Here is a 13,049-nt window from a genome sequence, read left to right as displayed (position 1 = left end):
TTGCAATGATGATCATCTGAAATCTGATTGGTGCCATAACGTGTGAAGTTTACCCCTATTAGAAAACGAGATGAGTCATCAAGACGTGATTCAGCATCAATAAGAACTGGTACCACGTTATCCAAGGAAAAAGGTTCTCTGCTCACAGTGATAGTAGCAACAGTTGGCTCATATTCAATAAGTAGACCATTAGGAATCGTAGCTATATGGTCAATATCTGAAATAGGACTACCACATGTGGCTAAAAGATCACATATTTCTTTAATAGCCATGGTGTAATCTCTCATGGATTGGGAGCCTTTCTTCATTGACCTAAGACGACAATGCAGGGTCATAATCTTTGTAGTAGAAAGGTTGGAGTACAACCTGGTAATAACACCCTAGATTGCTATTGTGGATTCGACACCAACCAACTGGGGTAGAATGTTGGGACTCACAGTTGAAAGAAGCCAAGAAGCCAAAGAGCTATCTTGCTTGACATAACGCAAATAAGCTGGGTTGATAGTATGCTCACCAACATCATTAAGAACCAACTTCACCGGAACCACCATGGATTCATCAAGAAAGTCTTCAAGTCCAAGCCCTCGAATCGTGAGTATTACTTGTTGCTTCCATAAAAGATAGTTCGAATCTGTCAAACACACATTGATCCTTTTGTTAGCAAAAGTGTGCGAGCTAGCATCTGTAAATTGCTCATCCTCAGCTATATCTGACATCGACGCGGATTGAACCATGACCAAACTAGAAAGATCAAAGAAACCAGAACCCAAGAAGCAAGGAAGAAGAAAGAAAACACAACGAACGCACAACGAAACCATTTCAAGACCTGATGGCGAAATGCTTTAAATGAAATAGGTTTCCCTCGAGAATGAACTCGGTTATCAGATTTTTGTGAATGATACCGTGTTAACTATTGAAGAAAAATGCAGAAGAAATGTGTAAATTTATATATCACAGTAGCTTACAATTACATAGCTTACAATTACATAGCAAAGGTAGGTATTTAAAGACTCAAACGAGAGGTAGCCTAACTACCACAGAACTATTGCAACGGATTAACCAACCAACCACTTAACCACTTGAATCTAACTACCTAACCAAATATAGTTTAACACCCATCACCAACATTTCGTTTTTCTTTCCTTCTCTAGGGCTTTTCTTTTTACACTTAAATACAGTGCCATCCGTCCCCTCGTCATTCCTCATTCATTGGTTCCCCCCGTCTTTCACGATCACTATACAGTAAACGTACTCACTGAAACCGAGTAAAGAGAAGTCTCTCGTTTCCTTTACTTGCAAACTGCGGCTTCATTTGTCTGTGGCACTGATTTTTGTCACGGTTTCTCTATTCGCCATTGCCCGGGCTGAAGATCCCTACAGATTCTTTACCTGGAACGTCACATACGGTGACATTTTCCCTCTCGGCGTTCGTCAAACGGTGAACCTGTTGTTCAATAATAAATGGTTCATTGTGATTGATGTTATTTGTGGATCTATACATGATAAACGATGCTTACTCATTTGTTTGGTTTCCCTTTTTCCAGGGTATTCTTATCAATGGGCAATTCCCAGGCCCTGATATCCACTCTGTTACCAATGACAATCTCATCATCAACGTTTAACAGCTTAGACGAGCATTTCCTCATATCCTGGTAAGATCCCAATCACCCTGTCCCTATGTTCTCGCTCTTCGCCACGAAGATATTGCGACCAACTTTTTTACGCGCCCTTTCTTTTAAAAGCACGAATCTAACCCATAATTGTCGACTTATCCCCTGATATATAGGGGGGAATATTGCTTTGTTTTCGGTTTTCTTTCGTGCCATTATTGCCTTGTTTTCAGCTTTCTTAACGTAACGCTAGAGAAAACATCTGTGTGCTTGGTGACATGGCTAATGATCTGCATTTAATTAACCAGATTCATTGCATTTCTTCACTATTTTCTGTGAAAATATGATTAACCACAAGACTGTTTGAGCACTTTAATTTTCAATGTTTATCGTGGTTATTAGTGGAGATAACTTATATTTTTCATTGTTTAGAATCAGTATATAAGCAAGCATGTTTTTTCCTTTGTTGTAATTAGAAAACGACATATCCCTTGATCTGGAGAGACAAATACCCTAATTTAATACCCACTAATCATCCACGTGGTCCACTTTCTCAATAGCTGTCTCCCACCCCTAACAAACATTGCAAGATTTGGGGGTGGGTTTGGAATTTTTTGGATAGAGATATGTACCAGAACTACCATATTATGTTGTAAGTAAAGTCGTAATTTATACCGAAATGGTAAATGCAGGAATGGAGCCCAAAATAGGAGGAATTCTTATGAAGATGGTGTGTACGGAACAACTTGCCCTATTCCTCCGGGAAAGAATTTTACGTACATACTTCAAGTAAAGGATCAAATAGGCAGTTTCTATTACTTCCCCTTTCTCGGATTCCACAAGGCTGCTGGTGGTTTTGGAGGGTTTAGGATCCTTAGCCGCCCACGGATTCTAGTTCCCTTCTCGTATCCTGCTGGGGATTACACTGTTCTTATTGGAGATTGGTACAAGTCCAACCATACGGTAATGATCCTACATTAAAGCAATGGTTTGTTTAAGTTGACTTGCCTTAATTTTCTATTTATAAAATATCATTAGTTAGTCTAAATATAATTTATTTGATGTGGCTAATAAGAAATTAAATGTACCCGTACAGGACTTGAGCTAGATGGTGGTAAGAAGCTACCTTTCCCTGATGGAATCCTTATCAACGGTGTGGACCTGGCAGTGCTTCCTTCAACGTCGAACAAGGTATTCCCGTCGACCCAAATTCCTGTGTTGTTTCGGTCATCGTTCAAGTATTTTCAACCTAAACAATGTTATGCATCTTGTTGCAGGAAAAACATACAGGCTTAGGATATCAATTGTTGGATTGCAAAATTCTCTCAATTTCCGCATCCAAAACCACAGGTTGACGTTGGTAGAAGTGGAGGGAACCCACACTGCAAACTACCTACTCCTCAATAGACCTTCACGTTGGCCAATCGATGTCTGTTTTATTCACAGCTGACCAGCCTGCCAAAGACTATTACATTGTGGTCTCTTCTCGCTTTACCACCCCGGTTCTTACCTCTACAGAAACTCTACGCTATAGCAATTCAGCTGGCTCGGTCTCTGGTCCTATTCCTGGTGGACCCACCATCGAAATTAATTAGTCTTTGAACCAAGCCCGGTCTATTAGGTATGTGTTTTTTCATCTCCTAATGACCCAAACCAAAACATGATGAGGTTGCTATGGCCTATTTGTTGTAATCTCATTATTGACATGTTTTTGTTTCAGGAAGAACCTTACAGCAAGTGGACCAAGGCGACCAGAACCATCATTCTTGCAAATTCTACCGGCCTAGTCAATGACAAGCGAAGATATACAGTTAACAGTGTTTCTTTTGTTCCAGCAAACACTCCTTTGAAACTTGCGGACTATTTCAAAATCGATGGAGTTTATTGTATCGGAAGCATATCCGATAGACCCACCGGCAGAGGGATATACCTTGACACTTCGGTTTTGAACACAGACTATAGGGCTTTCATTGAGATCGTGTTTCAGAATGACGAAAGGATGTTGTACAGAGCTGGCATTTGGACGGCTACAATTTCTTCCTTGTTGGGTAAGTTAAACACATCATTTTCGAAACACTTGCTTCAAATTTGTGCTGAATTCATTGATCACTAAACTTTTGTGAAACGCAGTATGGACGGAGGGCAATGGACGCCGGCTAGTATGGATGAATATAACCTCCGCGATGCCGTTTCACGTTGTACTACTCAGGTAAAAACTCTACATCTTTGATGTTTCTTCATTTAAGCGAAGAACAAGGTTTTTGAGATATTTGCTACAATTGTGAATGCGTGTGTACCCCAAGTCATGGACGGCCGTTTATGTGGCACTTAACAATGTAGGAATGTGGAACTTAAGGTCCGAGAATTGGGCAAGACGGTACCTAGGACAACAGTTCTATTTGCGTGTGTTCACAACCTCAACGTCGTTGAGGGATGAGTACCCGATCCCCAAGAATGCACTGCTCTGCGGCTGGGCAAGCGGCAGAATAACCCGACCCCTTTAAGCCACCCACAGAATAACCGATATGACATTGAACGGCAGAGTTTTGTCTTATAAATTTATTTATCCCACTGCTAATATCAACAGCTTAAAGAACATGATGGTTACAGGTTTAAAAATTAATTGACCATCACTCGAGATTGCATTCTTTCTTACTTTACATTTTGATTTGCGATTGTACTATTTTCTTCCATTAATTTTTCAGATCATATATATCAATGTTATTTGTATATATTAGACTTAGGGATGTAAATGAGACGAGACAGATCGCGAGCTACTCGAGATCGACTCGATCAATGCTCGATAAATACTCGGATCGAATGGGCTCGACTCGAGTTCTTAACGAGCCGAAACGAGCTACTTGATATTCGACTCGAAAAGCTCGTGAGCAGCTCGAAAATATAATATATTAAGATTTTATTTTTTAAAAAAAATTATTAATAATATTAATATTTATGTATTGATTTTTAAAAAAATACAGTAAGATTTCATGTATATAAGGTTCATGTTCGAGTTCGAGTTTGAGGCTTCAATCGAATAAGTTTAAGATTTTTTTTTCATTTCGAGCCTTTTCGAGCTGCTCATGAGCTTCAGTTTAGGATTTCGAGTTCGAGTCGAGCTTCATTTTAGAGTTTTCGAGTCGAGTCGAGTCGAGCTCAGCAATACTCGAGCTCGATTCGGCTCGTTTACACCCCTAATTAGAGTTGTGTAATTCGAATTTTGTTTGACCTGATTTGAATAGTTTGTGATGCTATTCATGATAAATAACTTATCAGTAATGTTTCTTATAGGTTCCATATACGTTTCTGTTGAGTGTAAGGTTAAACTTCATGAGAAATGTCTGATAAATAACTTATAGTTTGTGATGCTATTCATGATAAATAACTTATTTCCCACGGAAATCAATCACCCTTGCCACCGTTTACACACTCTCTTTCTTTAGATTGATGAGTGCATGCCAAAGGTGTCTTGCAGTTCATCAAACGTGAAGGGAACAAACTGATGATTGGATTCAAACAAGTCCTTGTAAATAGCATAGATGCAAGCCATATATTAAAAGAATATAGTATCATATTCATGGAGGCACAGATGAGATCATGACATAGTTGCACTTGAAAGAAATTGATGAAACTTAGGACTTTGATAAACTTTCATCGAAAGATTAAATGATTTTGATCTTTGTGTTCTATGCAGTTGACAATTGTCGTTTTCGATGTCAAAATAATTCTTTTTTCTCAATTAATCAATAAGGAAATGAGTAGTGTAGAGAAATAAGGGTCGAATCCTTAGGGACTTAGAAAATCACAAATTTATGTTTGATTGTTTTAAACCAGACGTAAAAGTAATAAAAGGGGAGTTTTTGTATAAATATATTTAATTGATAAAAGCGATTAAATAAATAAAAGCAATTTAAATAAAAATAAGAGAGTAGAGATTGTGAATAAATACTGTAAAAATAGCCTCAAGCCTTGCTTTGACTCAATTTCCTTATGATCATCGAATAAGATTTTCTCTTCGGGATTCACGTCGGTTACTTTGTCTACAAGGGCTATCCCCGTGACTATCTTGTATACTGAATACCCAAGGTAATATTTGATTCCGGCTTCGGTAATTGATTCTAACAACATCAATTGTCGTAGATCAATTACGGTTTAAGTTCGTGGCTTCCGACTCGGATTGTTGCTTCGATAACCGTCAATTCCGATCTCAATTCCCTCTTGGTGAAGCTATCTCGCCAAGTGTATTCACAGGAAGTCGAATTGCTTTCTATAAGACGAATCTTCCTCCCACACGTTTAATCGCAACAACCTCTTGACCAAAGTCAATCTTTCATTTTGAAAACTGTTTTGATTTTGAAAAATAAGCGCAGAGATTGAGAGAGATATTTCGAAGATATTAAGGGCCTGTTTTAATTCTCTCGATGGAATTGAGTCATCGCGACAACTCTCGGCTTATGAAAAGTTTAGCTAAGCATGACAAAAGTCATACTTAGCATTTGAAAACAAAGCTTGGAAAATAAAAGAAAAATGAAAAGAACTTGAAAAGTAGAAAGCTTTTATAAAAACTAGAGAGAAAAGAAGATTGTAATCCGAATGATGAGTTTAGGCTTACCCCAAGTGGATATTTAAAGCCTCTCAAAGTCTAAAGGATAAAAAAAGAAAACAAATAAAATAATCCTAAAGATAATTATTTTTTAATTTAAATTCAAACTTAAACTAGTATCCTAATGCAACTCTGCTCGTCAATCTTCCAGAAGGCGTGCGGAGGAAGTCTTATAGAAACCGTTGCTGACTGGACCTTCTAGAAACTGCTACGTCAGACCGCGTCATGCCCAGAGTTGTGCCCATGTCTCCAACCGTGACCAAATAATAAAAAAAATGCAGAATACACCTGTTTTGTCACTAATTCTGAAAAGTAAGGACCTGCACGAAAACAAACATAACACGGCCAATTTAGTAGTAATAAATCCTCAAAACCGAAGAAATAACAAGCAAATATTAACGATTCTAAACACTCATCAAATTCCCCCTCACTTATCTCATGCTTGTCCTCAAGTATAATTAATCAAACTAGTCAAAAATTTCATTTACCGTTCTTTGTCAAGTTTCACATTCAAGGAAGCAAGGTAGAGACCACAATAACTATTCAAGTCAAGAAATCAATCAATTGAATATCACCAATTGGAACAAGTCAAGTGCAATTATAATATCCATTCATTCATTAATCTCAATGCTCATAACTCAACACCTTACCGGGATTCACTCAAATCACTCAATGTGTTTGGGGTATAGAAACGCTCAATGTCAGAATCGACACGATATTACCATAAGCCTGTAAGTAAATCAAATATCCACTACTAATAAGAACAAGATGCATAAATCAAAGGGTCTTTTATTGGTTGTAACGGGGCTTAGGTAAAGGTGGGGAAAAAGTCTAAATATATGGCTAAATATTTAAGGCAAGGAACTAACAAATGATAATTTCAACTCCATCAAAACATTAAGCACACCAAGATAAAAAGACAACATATCAAACAACAAATTTCTTTTCGAAATGCATTTTTTTTCTCTTTGTTGTTGTTTTGTTTTCCATTTTCACGTCTTTTTTTCTTTTTTTTTCTTTCTTTTTTTTCGAACATCTCTTTTTTTCTTTTTCTTTTCGAAATGTTGCTGTTTTTTTCCTTTATTTTTTTCATGGAGCATACATCGGATAATTGCTCACTTGCCCTGAAAAAGATAGAAAAGAGGGATAAAATAAAAAGGCTCGGGTTTATATATGTGGTAAAAACAAAGAAATGGAAATGGCTCATAAGTGGTTAACTAGGAGAAAATAGCATGGGTAGGCAATTTAGTGGGGAAATGGAAAGGTTATTCTTAAAGTGCCCAAATCAATTTTAAGAATCATGTTCATATGTAATCTCGACAGTATTTATCATGCAGGTTCTAGAATACCAATGTCAAATTCGACACACTTAATCCAATAAAATGAGAGCGAAAATTATAAGCTCGTAAAGGCTCAAATCTCACCAAATTGTTTCATGCATTGAGCTAATCACATTTTAACCAACAAAGGTATGGAATATCACAAAAGCGCCAACTTGATCATAATTCATGCTATTCGCTATCAAGAATATCCTAACCTAAACAATTATGTATTCCTAAACAAGCATAGCATTCTAAAAATTTTCCACAAGACAAAGATAATCAATGAAATTTTCGGCAAATCCAACCAACACATACTAACATCGAAACATAAAGACAAGCAAAGGGAAATTCAATTATACACTCTACTCCCCCTCACTTAAAGCATTTTGCCTCAAAACGAAAAATTAAAGTGCAAGAAAAGGAATAGAGTACTCCCCGGATTTCATGTCGGTTTTGCTAACGTGCGTCGTTTAATGAAACAGTGCGCACAGCTGGGGCATTATTTTTTTCTTCTTTGTTCGACTGTTCACTGCTCAGTAGTCTCCAAAATTAGCACTGTTCGAATCATAATTTCGTAAATCTTCATCGTTCAAGTTTGAATAAAAAAATTCGATTACTGCAAATAAAAATAAAATAAAACATGCTCAATCGAAATGAAAATAAAAAAGTGAAAATAAAAATTTAACGGAAAAACAATGGGTTGCCTCCCATGAAGCGCTTTTGTTTAACGTCGTTGGCTCGACGACCTGATTCAGACTACATGTTCTTCTAAGTTGAGATCTTCAATTAAGCAAACTTCGTTGTTCGCATAATATGGTTTAAGCCTGTGTCCATTTACATCGAGTTCCCGAATTGTCCTCAATTTTGACTGCGCCGTGAGTGAATTTTTCAGTTACTGTATAAGTTCCACTTCATTTTGATCAAAGTTTACCTGTAAAAAGTTTTAATTTTGAATTAAAAAGAAGAACTTTTTTTCCGATAGAAAAAGATTTAGAAACAATTTTCCGATCATGGAATTCTTTTGTTTAGTCCTTATATATTTTGGTGTTGTCGTAAGCATCTATCCGGACTTCCTCAAGCTCTTGTATATGTAATTTATGTGTTTCGCCTACCGCTTCTAACTCCATATTACACTGTTTTACGACCCAATATGCCTTGTGTTCTAGCTCGACTGGTAAATGGCACGGCTTACCGAACACAAGACGATATGATGACATGCCGATAGGTCCTTTATATGCAGTCCGATAAGCCCACAAAGCGTCAATTAATTTCAAGCTTCAATCCTTGTGATTTGGCTTAACTATTTTCTCAAGAATCATCTTTATTTCTCGGTTTGAAATTTCCGCTTGTCCGTTCGTTTGCAGATGATAGGCCGTGGCAATTCTATGATTCACTCAATACTTTTTCATAAGCACATCAATCACCCTGTTGATGAAGTGCGTGCCGCGGTCGCTTATTATCGCTCTCGGTGTGCCAAACCTAGAAAAAATACAATTCTTTAGAAATTGAACAGTAGTTTTAGCATCGTTGTTTCGAGTGGCTTTAGCTTCTACCCACTTCGAAACATAATCAATCGCAAGGATTATATAACAATTGCCAAAAGAAGAAACAAATGGGCCCATATAATCAAGCCCCCAAACATCAAATATTCGTATATATATATAGGATTAAGGGACATTTCATTTCTTTGACTCAAATTACCTGCACGTTGACAATTATCCCAAATGAAGAAACAAGATTCTCTTTTAATATGGTTTACTTCAGCTCTCGTTAAATCATATGGTATTTTACTTGTAGCTAAGTAATTTACTATATCTGTGAACCAAGGTATTGACGTTTGTGCCACCATCAAGCTCTCCTCTGGGAATTCTTCGCGAATGGGAGGATCAACTATAGTGATTAGAAGCCGGCTTAAGTGATCGACTACTAAGTTTTCACATCCTTTCTTGTCCTTGATTTCCAAATCAAACTTTTGGAGGAGTAAGATCCAACGGATTAGTCGTGGTTTTACCTCTTTTTTGCTGAGCAAGTACTTCAAGGTTGCATGATCAGAGAAAACAATAACCTTAGTACCAAGAAGATATTATATAAATTTATCTAATACAAAAATAATGGCAAATAATTCTTTTTCGGTTGTTGAATAATTCCGTTGTGCAGAATCCAAGGTACGGGATGCATAAGCGATAACGTGAGGTTCTTTCCCAATATTTTGTCCGAGCACAGCCCCAACGCTTTCATCTGAAGCATCACACATGACTTCGAAGGGGAAATCCCAATTCGGTAGTTGGACTATGGGTTCCGAAACCAAATTTTCCTTTAGTACGTCGAATGATTCTTGGCATTGTTGGTCAAAATTAAAGGCTTTATCCTTCTATAATAACTCGCACAAGAGTTACGCCACCTTAGAGAAATCCTTAATGAAACTACGGTAAAAACCTACATGACCAAGAAAAGAGCGAATTTCCCTCACCATAGTGGGTAAGGAAGTGAACGTATTATATCGGTTTTCGCCTTATCTACCGCAATTCCTTTAGATGAAACAATATGTCCTAGAATTAAACCTTTATCAACCATAAAGTGACACTTTTCATAATTTAGAACAAGGTTAAATTCTAGGCATCGACGCAACACATTTTTCAAGTTTAATAGACACTCATCAAATGAATTACTGTAAACAGTGAAATCATCCATGAAGACTTCAATACCTTTCTCAATAAAATCAGAAAAAAATACTAATCATACACCTTTGAAATGTGGCAGGTGCATTGCAGAGTCCGAAAGGCATACGTCGGTAAGCGAATGTGCCAAAGGGGCATGTGAATGTCGTCTTTTTTTGATCTTCATGTGCTACTGGAATCTGGAAGAAGCCTGAAAATCCATCAAGACAATAATAGTGAGATTTACCAGCTAATCGGTCTATCATTTGATCTATGAACGGAAGAGGAAAATGGTCTTTTCGAGTTAAATAATTCAACTTCCTGTAATCGATGCAGACTTTCCATCCATTCTGAACTCGTGTTGGTACAAGTTCTCCTTCAGAATTTTCAATCACTGTAACTCCTATTTTTTTTAGGAACTACATGTATCGGACTTACCCATTTGTTATCCGAAATTGGATATATAATATCTACATCTAGGAGTTTTTGTATCTCCTTTTTTACCACTTTCATCATTGGTGGATTTAACCGGCATTGACCTTCACGTGTTGCTTTTATGCCTTTTTCGGTTTTAATTTTTTGCATGCAAGTGGATGGACTCAACCCTTTTATATCAACGATGGTCCATCCTATAGCCTCCTTGTATTGGCGCAAAACAGTGATTAAGTCTTTTTCCTCCTCATCGGATAACTTTTTTGATATGATTACTGCAGAGTGTTGTTTGCTCCGAGGAAGGTGTATTTCAAATGATCAGGTAACGGTTTCAGTTCAACTTCGGGTGCATGCTAAATAGAAGGTAAGACTTTAGGCTTGGAAGAAATCAAATTCAATTCGGTATGATTAGAATTCACGTTTTCATCATGATCCTCTAGCTCCCTGCATATATCAAAGGAAAAATTAGTCCTTAAAAATTCATCAGCCAAATGATCAATTAAATTGATAAAATTTAAACTTTCCATTTTTTCAGGATATCTCATTGCCTTATATACGTCAAATTTAACGATCTCACCGTAAAAATCCATAGTTAAAATTCCGTTTCTCACGTCAATTTTCGTGTGTGCAGTGCTAAAGAAATGGCGTCCCAACAGGATATCAGAGGACGTGCTTATGTGATCATTCTCCATATCAATTATATAAAAATCGACGGAAAATATCAAGTCGTTTACCTCCACCAATACATTTTCTAAGAGTCCTTCTAGATAGATCATTGACCTGTCGGTAAGCTGTATCGAGATCTTTGTATCCTTCAAAGGATCGTTAGTAACCATTTTATAAACAGATAGAGGCATTACATTAATTGATGCGCCAAGATCACACATTGCTCGTTTTATCTCAACTTTACCAATTTTACAAGGGATCGCGAACATACCTTGGTCTTTTAGTTTAGGTGGTAACCTCCGTTGGAAAATGGTTGAGACGTTTGCTCCTAAATTCACTTTCTCAAGACCGGTAAGCTTCCTTTTAGTCGTACAGAGATCCTTCAAGAACTGGGCATACCTTGGAACCTTTCAAATAACCTCAAAGAGAGGTATTTTAACTTCCACCTTCCGAAGTACGTCTAATATTTCCTTTTCCTCAGTTTTTTATCCCTTTTAACTAACATTGATGGAAAAGGCGGTGGTACGTCATAGGAAGATGGCATCGGGTCGTTTATTTGTTCTTCGTTATTCCCTTTCTAGGACCTTAAATCATCAGTCTTTTTCTCCTTTTGGGTTGCTTCGTTTGATGGAACAGGTGGCGCTACTACTGTACCGCTCCGAAGAGTGATGTCGCTGACGTTCCCCCTCGGGTTTACTTCAGTTTGAAATGGAAGTTTACCTTGTGATTCCAAGCGACCTATGGTTTGAGCCAGTTGGCTCATCTGCTTGTCTATCTCTTGTAAGCGGGCTTCATTATGATTCTGGAATTTTTCCTGGGAAAGTGCTAACCTCTTGACAATTGATTCTAATGATGACTTCTGCGGTTGTTGCGGTGGGGGAGGTCTCGCTTGATAGCCTTGATTCTGTCTCGGGTTCTGAGCATAACTGAAGTTCGGATGATCCCTCTATCCTAGGTTGTATGTATTATCGTAAGGATTATAAGCTCTTTAGGGAGGTTCCGAAAAATTTCTGACTGCATTGACTTGAGTTGTTGCGTCGTCTTGAATCTATGGACAACCGTCTATTGGATGATCAGGTAATGCACATATTCCACATAATCGGTTTTGTCCTGTCTTTCCTGTAACAAGAGAGTTTACGACTTCAGTTAACTTGTCTATTTTATTTTCTAAGGAAGAAGAACTTATCCCATGAACCCTTCGAGAAGGTTTATTGTTTGTGCGAAATTGTTGGGAATTTGCGGCCATCGTCGATATTAAGTCTCTAGCCTCAGTAGGAGTCATATTCACCAAGGTTGCACTGCTGGCAACATCGATCATCTTCATTTCCAGGGGAGATAATCCTTCATAAAAGTATTGAATAAGTGTTTGTTCAGTTAACCCATATTGTGGGCAACTAGAACATAACTTCTTAAACCGCTCCCAGTAGTCGTAAAGTAACTCTCCATCAAGCTGCTTGATTCCAAGTATTCTCCTTCGTAGTTCACTTACTTTCGCTGCAGGAAAAAACCTATCAAGAAAAAGATAAGTCATTTGAGCCCATGTAGTAACAGAATTAGGAGGAAGATAAAATAACCACTCTTTAGCCGAATCGGCTAAGGAAAAAGGAAAAGCTCTAAGTTTTATTTGGTTCTCAGTTACTCCCTGTGGTCTCATGCTGGAGCAGACCATATGAAATTCCTTGAGATGTTTGTGTGCATCTTCGTTCGGCAATCCGCGGAATGTAGGGAGGAGATGAATAAGGACAGTTTTCAATTGGTA

General features: G+C 37.6%; 1 pseudogene; it reads left to right on the top strand.

The window, feature by feature from the left end:
* The first annotated feature begins 732 nt into the window (after nt 1-732).
* Nucleotides 733-4,266, top strand: LOC120122165 (annotated as a pseudogene).
* The last annotated feature ends 8,783 nt before the right edge of the window (nt 4,267-13,049 follow it).

The sequence above is a fragment of the Hibiscus syriacus genome, unplaced genomic scaffold (genome assembly GCF_006381635.1).
Source record: "Hibiscus syriacus cultivar Baekdansim isolate YM2019G1 unplaced genomic scaffold, ASM638163v2 tig00000132_pilon, whole genome shotgun sequence".
In the NCBI taxonomy this organism is placed as follows: Eukaryota; Viridiplantae; Streptophyta; class Magnoliopsida; order Malvales; family Malvaceae; genus Hibiscus; species Hibiscus syriacus.
This window is presented reverse-complemented; position numbering and strand designations above follow the sequence as displayed.